Source organism: Patagioenas fasciata, chromosome 14, assembly GCF_037038585.1.
Source record: "Patagioenas fasciata isolate bPatFas1 chromosome 14, bPatFas1.hap1, whole genome shotgun sequence".
NCBI classification, from domain to species: domain Eukaryota; kingdom Metazoa; phylum Chordata; class Aves; order Columbiformes; family Columbidae; genus Patagioenas; species Patagioenas fasciata.
This window is the reverse complement of record NC_092533.1, coordinates 11,841,018-11,856,131: the sequence shown is the minus strand read 5'-3', so window position 1 is coordinate 11,856,131 and position 15,114 is coordinate 11,841,018.

The following is a 15,114-nucleotide window of genomic DNA, read 5'->3' as shown; positions in this document are numbered from 1 at the left end:
CCAAACAAAAACACCACGAGAAATTAGATTAACATTAGCATGATAGTGGGGCTTGTTTGAAGAGAACCTGCTGGACTTCTGAAGATTCATCCATGTTGCCCACATGGATAATGTCTTTAAATTGAAAGAGGGTAGATTTAGCTTAAATATAAGGAGGAAATTCATCACCATGGGGATGATGAGACGCTGGGACAGGCTGCTCAGAGAAGTTGCGAATGCTACTTCCCTGGAAGTGTTCAAGACCAGGTTGGATGAGGCTTTGAGCAACCTGGTCTGGTGGAAGTGTCCCTGCCCATGGCAAGGGGGTGGAACTAGATGATCTTTAAGGTCCCTTCCAGCCCAAACCGTTCTATCATTCTATGATCCATCATTGAAATAAAGCTTTACTTCTACTGTATAGAAATACATCACAATAATGGTAGGGATCCAGAGCAAGTTCATATGCTGTGATAAATGACAAGGCTTCCATGGTGCTCAAAGTGTTATCAGAATCCATTTCATACCTCATCTGTTATTATAAGCATAAAATGTGCAAATGTTCTCCACTGCTGTAAATGTCAGCATGCTGGGGGCAAATGCTTTGATTTTCTATCAGCAAATAATGTTAAATTATATAGTGTTTAATCACGCTTAGTGAGAGTGATGAACTTTAAAGAACCAGTTTCTTTCAGATCACTCCATCTTCAGTTCTCCTGGACATACACATCATCATTTATCAAATCCCGAAGATAACTTCCTCATCCTGGAGGCTTCACCATGGTTTGAGGCCGATGACAGAGAAGTAAAATACAAAGCCATTCAGACATCAAAATTATTTTGATTGAGGCAATCAGGTATTTGAACATAGAATTTGAAAGTTAACCTTGAAAATCAGATCATATAAAATAATTCTGGCATCTATTAGGACAGTGAAGTTATTTGTATTTATAGAAGAGTCGACATTACCAGGTGTGACACAACCTCAAAACTGTTAATTTCTAAATAAAGCGGTTGCATTTACCAGGCCAGATTGTAAGTGGTTGGAAGGTAGGAGTGCTCCACTGGAGTAACTGGATGTCTGTGGCTTTATATGTGTGGAGAACGTCACCTACACTCTCCACCTGCTCTTTCTGAAAGGAAAGGTGTGAGTAAACATATGGGTGCAATACATGGAGGAGACTTTTATGGGGAGTAAGGGAATATAAACCTTCAAATCCCAAAGACATAGTGAAAGGCAATACTGCTAGTATCTTAGCAACCAGAGAAACTAAAAGACAAGCTGTACAGAGAAATCAGCTAGAGCCCAGCTTTAAGAGCTCTCTCTGGTATATATTTATTACGTCTTTCTGAAACTGGACTTTTAATCACAGCATTTGAAAATACAGATTTTTTGTTGTTGTTGGAGGGCTTCATCATTTTTGGTTTCTGCTGAGGGGAGTTACATTTTTGTATTTGTTTCAGTAATCGCTAATTTATTGGAGCAATTTCATTAGCATACACTGGACTTGAAAGGCAGGTTGTAAGGGACAGCGGAGTTCTCTTGCGAGAGGAAGGTTGGGTGCCCTGCTGGAGGGTGCACCCACCACCCCATCCTCACTGCTCTGGGTGAGTGGTGAAGCCCCTACCGCACTCAGTGACACCGAAGTGGATCCCACAAATACTAAGAAGTGGGAAAATCTTTGATATTTTCACATTTTTTTCTAATTAAATTGGCTTCATCACTTTCATGGCAGTCTAGATTTTTGAGATATCTGTGTCAGCCCCAGTATGTAGAAATTGATTTTTTTTTTCTATATCAACCAAAATAGAAACATACATTTCATAGCAGATACGTGGCTTCTGGCAAAACCTTTATCATGATGCAGAACTAATGAGAGACCAGTCCCTTTTCAAAACATCAGCTTTCTATACAATGTTTTTGGTATAAAAATGCAGAAATCTTGATGCAAAACAGAACTTGCCGAGTTAGTCAAATACCAGCATAATAGATGCATATAAATGTCAGTAAATTAAAGCTTCATATCCACTTTGCTGCTCTTTTATTGTAAAAGTTTCAGCGTCTATTGCTTGCTATTATTCCTATCATCATTAACCTTCATGATAATGACCACAAACATCAAAAGTTTGAAAACTATTTCATTGAAAGTATGTCCTTAGACATGCTCAATTTGTTATATATAATAATGTTTTATTCTCATACTGCAAAGTTACAGTCTAAAAACAGGAAATAGGTTAAAGTGCAAATTATCTGTATTTGATAAAAAGTGGATAGGCAAAGTCAATGGTTTATGAGCATACCTCTGTTTTGCAATTTTTTTAGCTATGCTCTTCAGTATTAATGAAAACCCTTTTAAAGGTTGATAAGGGATAGAAATTATTCAGAATCGCTTAAATGCTCACATTCAATAAATATTTTGTCTGCTTAATACTGTTTACCTAGCTCTAATCAATTGTCTGTCAGCATCAAATACATTCTTTCAGCTCACAAAAGACAAAATGGAGAATTTATTTTAAAAATACTGTTATTAACTTGTGTACAGTTCTTTCTTTGTTAAGCGAGAAATAGATCAACTCTGCTAAATAATCAGATATTTGAAAGAGGGAAGTGAACAATTCACCTATATTTCTGAAAAATAAACTGTTCATAAGTAGTTTTAAGTGAGTTTAGGTAAGACTTAAGCTCTACATATTGAAACTGTGTGCCTGTCACCGACAGTTATGTCTTATGGATCTTGTTATTTACAGAACATCCACCACTCTCCAGGCCTTTTGAGGTCTTTTGTTTTGTTACCTGACTTGGAGCTGACTCAAGGGCATTTTTTAATTAGTATCTTGAGGTTAAGAATTCACTTGCTGGCTCCCCGGGCTTTCCTGGGCCGGCCCCCAGGGGTGCGCTTCCCTCAACACAGAGGTCCCAGGATCAGAAAGATGCAGTTGCCAGTGGCAAAATGGATCATTGGCTGCTAAAACAGAAGGAAACCAGACTTTGGGAAGCGTGTATTTTTCTAGATCTAACTGTGTGACAGATGGGTTTTGCAACAGCATTCTTAAACCAAACCAAAATACATAAATACCCTAAAACAACCTGGGTAAGGATGCCTTGCCACCTGATGTCCTCCAAGGGGGTCTGGTCCTGGGCAACTCTCACGAAGGAAAACAAACATTCTGCTTTGGGGTTCATCATTTCAGGTGTCACTCAGTGCTACTGACGGAGCTCAGTACCTCTCAGGAGGTGCGGAGCCATCTTTGAGGTTGCCCTCCCCATCAGTAAGTGGAAATCATAATCCTTTGCCCTACCTGGCACAAGTGATAGGATAATAATCATGCTTTAAGTCATCGGTGGCTGGGATCCTGGCAGGAGTGGGGGAGTCAGAAGAAGGCAGGAAATGTTGGTGCTAAATGTAGAATGAACTCAAACCAGATGAATCAGGAGAAGAAATCCCTGCTATTGTACAGTGACTTCTTGCAACCTGATGAGAAGTGACAGCTAATATTTCAAAGGGAAATCTGAACAGATTCACAAAGTGCTGGTTTTAAACATTGTTAATTTCGGTAGCTAACACCTCAGAAAATAAACTGCAATTAGACTCTTGTGCAAGTATAAATATTTATCATCACTGTTTCTTGTCCTGACAGTCTAGCAGCTGACATCCCTGCTATTCAAATTCCTTTAAGTCTTGCCAGTCAATATTAACAAGACACTAAATACTCAGATTGCACCTGTCCATTAGGGTAAATTGACTAGTTTATTGTCTTAACAGGCTTTCAAAGAGTGATAGGCACCAGCTTTGAACAACTTGTTGGAGAGGATTTCTTGATTATAGCCTTTGAATCCATTCTGGGAGGTGGCTGATAGCTGTCCTTTCTGGTTTGGAAACAATCAAATTGGACTGCTAATGGATGATGCTACTCGGAGAAAAAGCTTATGTGATGCCTTGATCGCTTTATTCAAACTTTAAGGCAAAGACTGGCAGAAGAAATTAGTAGGAGAGAAAAGTTCTTTGTTAATACCTGGAGACCTGTTAATAACAGAGAGTGAGCTGCTCAGTATTACCAGAGATGTTTTTAATATAGAAGACAAAATTTTGCATTTTAAGTAATTCTGAGTTTCCACTCAGGGTAACGGGCAAGTAAGCAACAGGAGTAATTCAAAGCAGTGTGCTGATTCAGCACTCCTGCAGACGCTCCTCTCACTCCCGAGAAACTGTCCAGAGTCCTGTTCTTCAGGTAGTAAGTGGTGAGGGTTTGAGATAAGAATCTCAGCCCTGTCATGCAAAGTACTAAAAGTTTATTTCTTCTGGGATCAGCTCTGAAAGGAGATGCCCATCAATTAAGGCTTTGAATTGTAAAATAATGAGAAATATTCCCCATTCTTTTTTATTACTATCCAGGAGCCATCTTATATATTTTTTTTTCGGCAAGGATGACTTTCCACAGAGTTCTGCACCCACAAATAGAGATTTTTACCTGTTCGCCTGCACTCGGAACAATCCCAAGCTTTCCAGAAAGAGAATTCTCATCAGTCAGCCAGATGGACATAAGCAGTATTACGAAAGGGTTTGTCTTGGCCAGATTCTAGGTGCTTTTATATAAATATATATATAAATTTATTTATTTATTTATTTATAGATATATAAACATATATATGTTTTTATATATATTTATATATGATTAATGAATAGGAAAAAAATGGTTGCATAAAGAGGTTTAATATCCCCAAATTAACATGAAATAAGCCACACTGAGCCTTCAGCCCGATTCCTCTGGACTCACCCTCGGCTGTGACCTTCTCCATTAGCACCAAGTGAGCCAGGGCCTGCCCGAGGGGAGGGAAAATGAAGTAGATACTTTAAACTTGAGCTTCCCATGGCCATAAACCAGGGATCCCTGTTTGTGAATGTAGGTGTGCCTCAGAGAGACAGGTTACCAACTTTTGCATCTTGCTCTAAATTTTTACAGATTTCTCTTTGTGGGTCACTGTTCCTTGCACAGATGCACCCTGGCTTTACATAAGCTTTGTGAAATGAGGTCTCTCCTCATTAATTTTTCACTTAGGATCCCCATCTATTTCTTTTCCTTTGCCTTCTGATTCTTCTGCTTGGATGTTTTCCTTCTGCTTCTTTTCTCTGAAGGAGGTATCTAGACATGAAAAGCAAGAGCAGAGCAGAGCCGAGCTAATTAGCAGCTGCTTTAAGCTATTGTTTACCCTGCACAGGAACACATCTCGAATCAATGCCAATTTGGATCACAAAAATGTAGCTAGAGAGAGACAGGCCAAAGCCTTGAAAGCCCATCCACAGCCCCTTTTCAAACTCACATTTTTGCTGCATTTGAGCCCCACTGTGAGACATTTCCCAGCTCCATAGGTTCCTGCCTGCAGGGGAATTGTTAGAACCACATTTCTCACCAATTCCTTGTGAGTGGAAAAAACTTGTGAACAGTGTGAGTCAACGTAGCACTGTTAGTATTTCAAAACAGGCAGGAAAGAAATCAGGAAATGTTTGTTTTAAGAAAAAAAAAGTGAAGAAATAAGAGTGTTTGCTATTTTCATCCTTTTCCCTGCCATAAAGCTCTACTTCTAGATACTATGGTTCCAGCTACCGGCAAGGAGCCAGAAAAAAAAATATGCTGCTTTTGACTAAGGATCTGTGTTGTCAGAATAGACTCCTCTGTCCTGGATTCACAAGCACATATATACATGTGTTTCCATTTTGGATGCAGAACCTCAGCTCCACTGTACGTGGCGGTTTTTAGCCTTCCTGAACCCGAAGACGCTGCGCTGCTCAAATCAGCTGTGCTCCATTGCAGTGCAGGCGGGAAAACAAGGAATTAGCTACATCTTTGATCAATGTAATTCATGTTAGAAGTTGTGAAAATGTTGTTTTCTGGATCAGTCTATGAATATTGTTGCTTATGCAGATATATGACTTTGCTCTGATTTCTATGAAAACAGCACAGAAAGATTTGCATTGACTTTATGAACTGAATCATAACTGGTGAAAAGTATAATTTGTGCTTCCTTGCACTTCGTAACAAACCTACAATGATTTGCAAAAAAATAAAAATAAAAGAAAGAAAGCCTCTGTCGAAATTAAGATGTTGGTTGAAGTGACTGCATCAATATTATGAGCTCTCATTTGTTCAGCAGACTGAGGTGTGACAGTGTCACCTAGCAACTTTTGAAGGGCATTCAGATCTGACAGTGCTGAACTCTATAGAAAAGCCTATAAATAAATTAATTTACAAATTAATACTTTTTATTAGTGTCAAGAACATCACATTTGACATGAAAAAGTTAATACTGTACAGGAGAAAAGGAACAAAAACATATTTTTCATCCTGGCAGTTATGTAGTGAGAACATTTAAACTGAGTAATCGTGAAATACCATAACCCTGGGAAGCAAAGGTGTGCATTTACAATATGGCTGCTTTGAGATATATACATGCATATCCGTAAGATTTATATACATACCCTTTTTCCCTGAAAATAAGACAGGGTCTTATATTATTTTTCTCTCAAAATGATGCTTACTTTTTTACATGTGTTTCTTCCTGGGCACTGTTTAAATTAACTTTTTTAATGAAATATAATTAGAGCTTATTTTTGAAGTAGGGCTTATATCTTGAATATCCCGAAAAATCATGCTAGGGCTTATTTTCGAGGTAGGTCTTATTTTCAGGGCAAGAGGGTGTATATATGCACATGTATCTATGTAAATTGTTTTAGATAACTTCCATGTTATTCCAGGTATTTATGTTAACAATGAAGAAAGATTAATCTTTCAAGTATTGCCCATACTATTGAATACCTTCTAGTATCTACGATTCCTTATACTTCGGTAAGTTCATAACCTCTGCTGCTCTGCCAGGCCGCCTGAAGATCAAGGCACAAAGCACTATGGTGGTCTGTAGTGTTGAAATTCGGTAACTTCCCATGGAATTACTGCTGCCAGAGCTGCCTGGATGGAGCAGATAATTATCTGTATATGGAAGAGCTTAGCCAAAACTAACAGGGATAGTGGTCAGCAAAACTTAGGTTGGTTTTGGCTGGTGAATTGACTGTGGTGATGTTCATGTCAGCCAGTCAGTGCCTTTGGTCCATGAATTAAAATTAGGAAAAAGCAAAATTAATAAAAGCTGAATCAAGCCTAATAATTCTTAAGAAGGAGTCTTGAGTAGTCCCACATCAGAGAGGCAGGGTCTAGGTCCTCTGCTGCACAGCTGAGAAGACAAAGTGTCCCCTGCAGTAGTTTTCTAGGTTGGATTTGAATTATTAAAAGCTTTCACAGAAGAAGAAAAAAATTAAACAGGGAATTTTCCAAAGAATTATCAAACATGTAATGCATCAGTGCACTCGCTAAAAGTAAGGGAAATAGAAGTTGCAAATACTCTAGAAAAAGAGACAAGTGGGTACATATTTGCCTGGCTATTTGTGATATTTGCTACACATTTGCTAGGCCATACATGCCTGGCTATTTGTGATATTTTCTCTTTACCTATGCGGCCTCTGCAGGTGAATTAGTTGGTCCCTGCATGTGTGATTGCTGCAGAGCTACTGGTTGTTGAGTTTACATTTCCAGTCGTTCATCACCCTTCAGGTCATGCAGAGGGACTTTACCAGGGTGGGGAACAGAGTAGGTGCTAATGGGATCTGCTTGCAGGCTTGTCTGAACAGGCTGATCCAAAATAAATTTAAGAAGCCTAACAGCACTTTAAATCAAATCTGAACCTGAAAACAAGGAATCAGTTTGAGTGTTTTAAGAACAAACAAACAAACAAAAAAAAAGAGACTTTAGTAACAGCAAGAGTGGAAAAAATATTTTACAAGGATTCAGTAACGGTTCTACCCCAAAACTTTTTGGTTTTTTTTCCTCTTGTCTCTTGTGACCGTTTTGCTTAACCTCCTTTAAAACCGAGAATGGCTGGTGTGGTATGTGTCAGCTCGAAAGCAGCATATCTCCTTTGGGCTCAGCGGGACCCCAAACTTCTACCCTGTGTCCGCACAAGTGACACATTTGCTGCCTTATTATTTTTTTTTTCCTTCACAAGTGTATCTCCAGTTTGATGGAGGAGCAAACAGCTGCCACGTGCTCCCTTCCCTGCCGGGGTGCTGGTGGCTCCATGGAGAAGGGAAGGTTAGCCAGCCAGGGCAGCCCCCTGCCCACCTGCACACCAAAAGCCAGACAAGCATCAGAGATTTGTTTCTGATAGATTTAGTTTCTTGATCCTCATCTGTACACCTACGGGCCAAGGTAGGTGTCTGCTGACTAGTTTGGCATGAACCTGCTTCTTTTCTATACATTGATAAACACAGGTCCCGGTCAGACCCGTTTTTTTTGTCCCACCTGAGAGCAAGAAGGCTCCCAGTTACCTGGGCAAAGCTGCCAGTGGCAGCAGACAGAGAGAGCCTGGCTGTGAAGGACATGGAAGAAATCACAGAAAAATCTTGTGGTGAGGCATTCTTCTGCCTCTGGGAGGACTCTGCCTTCGTGAGCCTCCAAGAAAACCAGTAGCAACTGGATGAACTTAAAGCCTGCTTGGCAGTCAGGTCCAGGCTGCTTAGCTGGTCATGGGCAGGATGGGTAGTTTCCTTTCTGCCCACTGACCCAGGACAGAACAGACTTTGTTAAACATCATTGGCACAGCTAGCATTCTTTCAGCAACCTGAAATAAATTTTAGATTTTGTGATTTCTGCTCCAGCATTCAAATGCTCATGGCACTGGGTTCATCCTACTTGTGCGCTGGTGAGAGCATCTCACTCTACACAGCCCCAGGGACCTCAGGACCAGAAGAAAGAGAAGAAAGAAAAAGAAAGGACAGACTGAAAAGCTGATTCCTCAGCATGTCATGTTTTGCAGCAGTCAGTGAGACACGGTGCCCTGATGTGCCCCAGCAGGTGAGTATGGGCTGTGTTGGAATGGCTGTCACAGCACCTATGCAAGGGCAACCTCCAGCCCATGGCACAGCCCATGGCAAAGGCAGCTGCAAAGCTTCACCACAATGTGAAACGTTGGGGTGAGGAAGAAGTGTGACCTGAGAAAGGGGGAGAGGACCAGTAAGGCATCCCCAGGGGGGAAAACCGTGGGAAGGGGCAGGAGGGCAAAGCTGCAGCATGAATACAGCTGGAAGCACAAGCCCAAGCTCACAGCAGGAGGTTTACAGACCAAGCTGCCTTGAAAAAGCTGTCACAGAAAAAGCCACTGCCTCCTCGTGCCCAGGCCTGCCATGCAGGGACAAGGTGGCTTTATGCACATTCGTAAATTCACCAGGCTGCCCAGTGGTTCCTGCCCACTGCAAGCAGGGGTAAACTTACAGGGTGGTTATTTCACTCTCAAATTCACTGAATAAATGTAACCACGATACTGATTATATTTTGAGTGTTATATCATTTCTGTCTTAGTCAATCTTCCCGCAGCTGAGCGCTGGGCAGTTGAGATGCCGCGTTCAGCACAGAGCTGCAGGTCCACAGGGCACCCAGCGTGCGGACACTCCTGCGTGCCAGGCTGTGAGGTGGGGTGAGGGTGGCAGTGCCTGGGGGGGTCTAGTACAGATCAAAGCACTATTACTACCACAGTTGTTAAATATATTTTCTTTTTTTTTCCCCTTAAGAACATATATGCCACAAGGTCTGATGTATACACATTTATTTATACTTCAAAGCTCCCATAGCTTCACAAAACAATTTTATTGAGAAATTTTTCTCTTACGCTGGGTATATAACAAATATATATAACAACTGACAGTAATTAAAAACTATCCAATTCCAGTATTGCTGCAGCCAGTCAGAACGTTTCCAACTCTACAGGCTAGGATGAAACCGAACCAGTTCAGAGAGGCAATTTGTGCTCATCATGATGCTTCCTCTCTTCGTCTTCTGTCTTCAGCTGCCTTCTAGATATGGGATTTTTTTAATGAGGGAGAATGAGCAACTCGTTTTGTCCTAAAGTCACTGAATGCAGATTGCAGTGCAAAGAACTGAACAGTAAAAGCCTTGCTGCCTAAAGACAGAATATAATAAAAGGAAACGTGATAATCCCCCCCAATGATAACCATTCCCCATCGGCGTCCAGGTTTTTCTGTCATCTTTTCGTGCTCTCTGTAGGCGGGAGCAGCCTGGGACCAAGCAGGGGGCACCAGCACAAAGCGGTTTGTGACAGCAGAAGAGGGCTCCCCTTGGGATTGCCAAGAGCATAGCATGCGATCCAGCAAAAGAAACAGCGAAAAATAGTTTATTTGATTTCTTTCTCTGACAAACTAATTAATCGCTGAGGGAATCTATCTGTATGAAATTTGATCTAGCTGTCCAGAGCTTTTGGTTCCACCTTCTATCTGTACTAGAAATTCCTGCTTTTTGGTTTTTCAAAGTAAGATTTCCATTTCTTACTTCAACCTTCCTTTCCACTAACGCAATAAAATATATTTATCTACTTTTTTTATCGTTACATATCTCCACAGCTACTGGAGAAAAACAGTGCTGAAACAAAGCTGTAACCCTACTGGAAGTTTGGATTTCTTCATCAGAGGGAGGATCCCCTTTAGGAGACAAATGGCTTTATTTCGGAGGAGGTGAGTTTGATTTATTACATAAATTCTTCACAACCCACAGGCTGATGAAGTGATGAGTTTCAGTGTAGTATGTTCTCTTATGGCTATGAGCCTTGGTACCTGTATTTAATCTCATTGACAGAAGAAAAGTGGCAAGCGTGCTGAGGAAATCGTTGTTAAAACGATTGCTGCTGAGTGGGAATGAGCAGGAGCAGCCTACAACGTGCCGAGCTGACCCAGTGAGGTACCTCTGTGAGCTGACGTGTGCCAGGCGCGTGGTGGTAATGGAGAGATCGGGAAGGCGAAGTAAACCTGGTGAACCTTCATCTCCAGGCGTTGCGTGCACAATGGCAGTTTCCCTATTAAATGCATAAAAACTCTTTGTGTTAATCAAATCAATGCAAATTACCTAATTTAGATGACTGGCAGCTGTAATGGGCTGTATGAAGATACTCTGCCAGCTTAAGTAGAATTGGGAACGCAATCAACTCTCAGAGCTGAAGAAAGAGCTCACAGCTGAGGTTAAAAGCACAGAGATGAGACAAATCCCCATCAGGTGTCTCTGGACTAACAGTGAGGAGGGAGTTAATGGGTCTTTGCTAAAGAGACCTGCTATTGATGTGTCCCCACTTGTGCTCACTAAACGCAGGCCCGCACTTGTAGGCATCCAGCGGCTCAGATCAGTTCACAGTCCCTGATAAACTTGGCTGCAGTGGTGGAAAAGGCTACTCCCTTGTACTCCAGCTAAACCCATCACCTAAGATTAAACATTCACGGTCTGAAGGGTCCTGCCTGCAAGCTGCTTTCACAGCATATCTGCTGACGCTGTGTTTCTGTCCGGAGTTGGAGATGCCGGGATGGAGCTGCAGCCAGGTGACACAGCGACAGCAGAGGCGACAGTGGTTTCCCCGGAGACGGAGTTTCTCCTCACAGCTCTACCAGCTCTTACATGTGCTCCTGTTTGATCCGCCTCTGGGCAAAGGCATGTATCCTGATTTAAGCTGCTAACGGTGACAACCAAGGTCATCCTTTGACTTTGCCTTGAAATGGGCTGTGCACTCCTTAGGCTATTTACAACCCACACAGAGGTATTTCTCTGCATAACCAGTCTCATGAGGGAGTGAATTACTCTGCAGATGGGTCCAGCTCCTACCACACACCAGAGGATCCACAGGTCCTCTGGCTCTTGTGTCTCTCCACCTTGCTGTCCATGCACCTGAGGCACAGGACTAAAGATCTTCTGCAAGCACTGTACCTCCCAGGAAGGTGCAGCCACCACCAGGGTTTAACAACAGGATGGATGGAAGTGGAGGGGGCTTTTTAAGGAATTGGCTGAGGTGGGGGACAGTGTAGTGAGAGACAGGGACTGAATGGAACAAAAACACAAAAGAAAGCCAAATACAGTTGGACATTTTGTGGCAGTGAGCATTTCTTATTGTCCTTGTAGAGAGAATTGTGTTCTGCCAGATAACCTCTGCGGATGAAAAGTTGTTCTCCCCATTTACCAGTAGGTGCAGAGCTGAAGTCTGTTCCCTGCACCACTCAGGGCAGCAACTCTGACCCCTTGTGCTGATTTGACTGAAAGCGGGTTCATTTTCTTTGTGCAGTTAGAAACCTTTCTTTTCAAGAGAATCATGGAATGTCAGGGATTGGAAGGGACCTTGAAAGATCACCCAGTCATGCCGGAGCAGGAACACCCAGATGAGGTTACACAGGAATGTATCCAGGTGGGTTTTGAATGTCTCCAGAGGAGACTCCACAGCCTCCCCAGGCAGCCTGTTCCAGTGTGCTGTCACCATAGCTAGCACGCTCATTATTTGGACTAAGTTTGAGAACAAGCAGATAGGACCCCAACACAGAGCTAATGTTTTCAGTCGCTCTGGTCTGAGAGCCAAGGACATTGAGTGCTCTGCCAACAGGTGTCAGGCATTGAGATAGGGGGGCAGAGCTTGACTGACCTCCAGATTGATCAATGAGACTATTCCATCCCATTGGCATCATGCACCATATTTAAGGAGTCGGTCTCTCCTGCTTTCACTCTCTGGCTTCTTGAGCGCTGTCTCTTGCGTGCCTTGTTTTTCTCTTCACCCTTTTGGTCAGAGCCGGGGGAGTCTTTGGTGCAGGATGTTCAGTCCGGCTTTTGCCATTTTGCAGAGGCCTCTCAGCCTTTCTGCCTTTTTCCCCTTTTTTTGCTGTTGGGGACCAAGTGCTGCTTGCTGGGACCAGCTGCTCAGTTGTGGACAGAGTTTGTGAGGAATTACCTTAAGTATCTTTTATTTCTATTATATATATATTTACTAATAGTGTATTAGTGTTTTGTTATTTTATTAAACTGTGTTTATCTCAATCCAAGTTTCTCCTTCCCCTTTTGATTCTCTACCCTGTTGCGGGAGGGCAGTGCAGGGGGAAGGAGGTGAGTGAGTGGCTATCATGGTTGTATTGCTAGCTTGGGTTAAACCACAACACCTCTCAAGTCTTGTTTGACTCAAATCTGGTTGATTCAAGGACGGTCCATGGGATATTTCTCCAGTTCTAACATCTCAATATTGAGTTCAACTGGAGCATCAGTTTGTATTTATCAGTCTTTATGTATGGTGAAAGGACCCCTCCAGCTCACCCCAGAGCAGTTTCCCTAGGGTTCTGTAATGAAATAATAAAAACACAGGAAACTATATTGAGTTCTCTTACTTCAAATTAGATTAGCATTTTAATGTTTCTTAATTAGTTGAAGTTTTTTTATACACCAGTTTGTAATGTTGGGAAAGCGTATTTTACAACATTACATATACAAATAATAAATTGTGCAACACAGATGTTGCCTCTAATTGTAATATTTTAAGTAAAGACGAAGACACTCTGCTTAGCTTTTAATTAGGTTTATTCCAAGCAGACACAAAAATAAAAATTTATTTGTCTTTTAAGTAGATACCATCTGCAATACATCTCTATACTACACTCTAGTGCACAGCATATCTTCAGCCTGCTGTGCTCCTGCGTTGTCTTCCTTACGGTGGAAAGCCTATTGGTGTAGTGAAGGTGAGTCTGCAGAAATGGTCACATTGTGGCGCAGCTCTGGTGTGAAGCTGCCCACAGCCTCTTTTGGTTGACCTTTTGGACTTGTTTTGGGCTAGAGGTGCCCTTGGCTGGACAGCAGGAGTGCACAGCAAATGTCTGCCTGGAACCCTGTCTGTCTGTCACTGGCCACCATGGGACAAGCAGTGAGACTGACCAGAGAGGAAACCGCGTCATGGTTTGTGAACTACGCACACCCAGGCTGTATCATTATTTGAGCGATGTGAAAGCGATAAACACTGCAGGGAACCAGCCAAAAGCACCTAGTACTTCTACACAGCTGTCATCTTCAACTTGCTGCACAACCAGGGAGTTTCTTCCTTTTGTAAAAAATCGTAAGTCCTAGCGAAATAAGCTGTCTAATTTATTTTTCCATTCCTGTTTTGTGTTTCCAGCACACAAAAGATACCAACGTTAATGCCCAGTGCTCAAGGAATCAGGCCACATTTGTCACTGTTTACTGATGTGCAATTTGCAGACACAAACTACTTCCAGCAGCACAGTTACAACATGTTTAACGTAAGAGGTTTAGTTCCATGTCAGACTGCTAGGAGAGTTATTTTTGCCTGGGGACCAGTGGCTGGCAGAGGGGCATCACCATCAGGAGAGTGAGCCAGTTCCCGGCCACTCCTGGTATCAGGCCTGCTCATTACCAGAAGCCTTTAAACTCAGCCTAAGGGTATAAAAGCAGTACAGGCTGTGTGTATGGCAGCTGAACAGGCCTCTCAGTTGAAGAGGATGGGACTTGCCCCTTTTTGCTGTGGCAGCTTAAGCCTCCCAGGAACATCGAGTCTAAAAGACGCTGCTGCAGTACAACCTGCGGCAGCTTTGCAGGCTGAATTTCTGCACTGATGCAATTCCCCCTCACCTCACCAGCTAAACAGACTCACTGACATGCTCCTCTTCAGATTAATGTTAGTTTTACTCATCAAAAGTAAAACTACTGCAAAGGAGCCTCTTCACAGATAGGGAGTTTTTGTCTTTTCTATATGTAAAACATCCCCCCCTTTGTAATGCAACAGGAGACAAAAAAATAATAAAATTAGAATTATACAATCAATTTGGTTGGGAAAGACCTCAAAGGTTAAGTCCAGCCATTAACCTAGCACTGTCAAGTTCAAATTACCTATTACTGCTTTTTTTTAATGAGGGATTTTACATCTAAACACTCATATCCACTATTCCTTCCAGGCTGCTTTTACAATGTCCTCAAAAGCAAAAAGGCGGAAGCCACATTCAGCTGGTGACAGACTAATGGCCTCAGTGTTCCTGCATGTGAACAACAGACGTTACTAGGAAGGGAGATGAGTAGTTGTCATCACTACCTCTTGTTGCAGTTATGGTGTTGTTTCATCTCATTCAAGCAGAATCGAAATCTGGAAATATATCAGGTTTTTTTGTACTTCTGTGCTTTCACGTGTAGTTGAAAAACTGCATCATTCTCATGCACCGGTCACCACTGGCTCTGGGGTGCAGTGGGACAGGGACAGTGGGACAGGGAGGGCAGAACACAGCA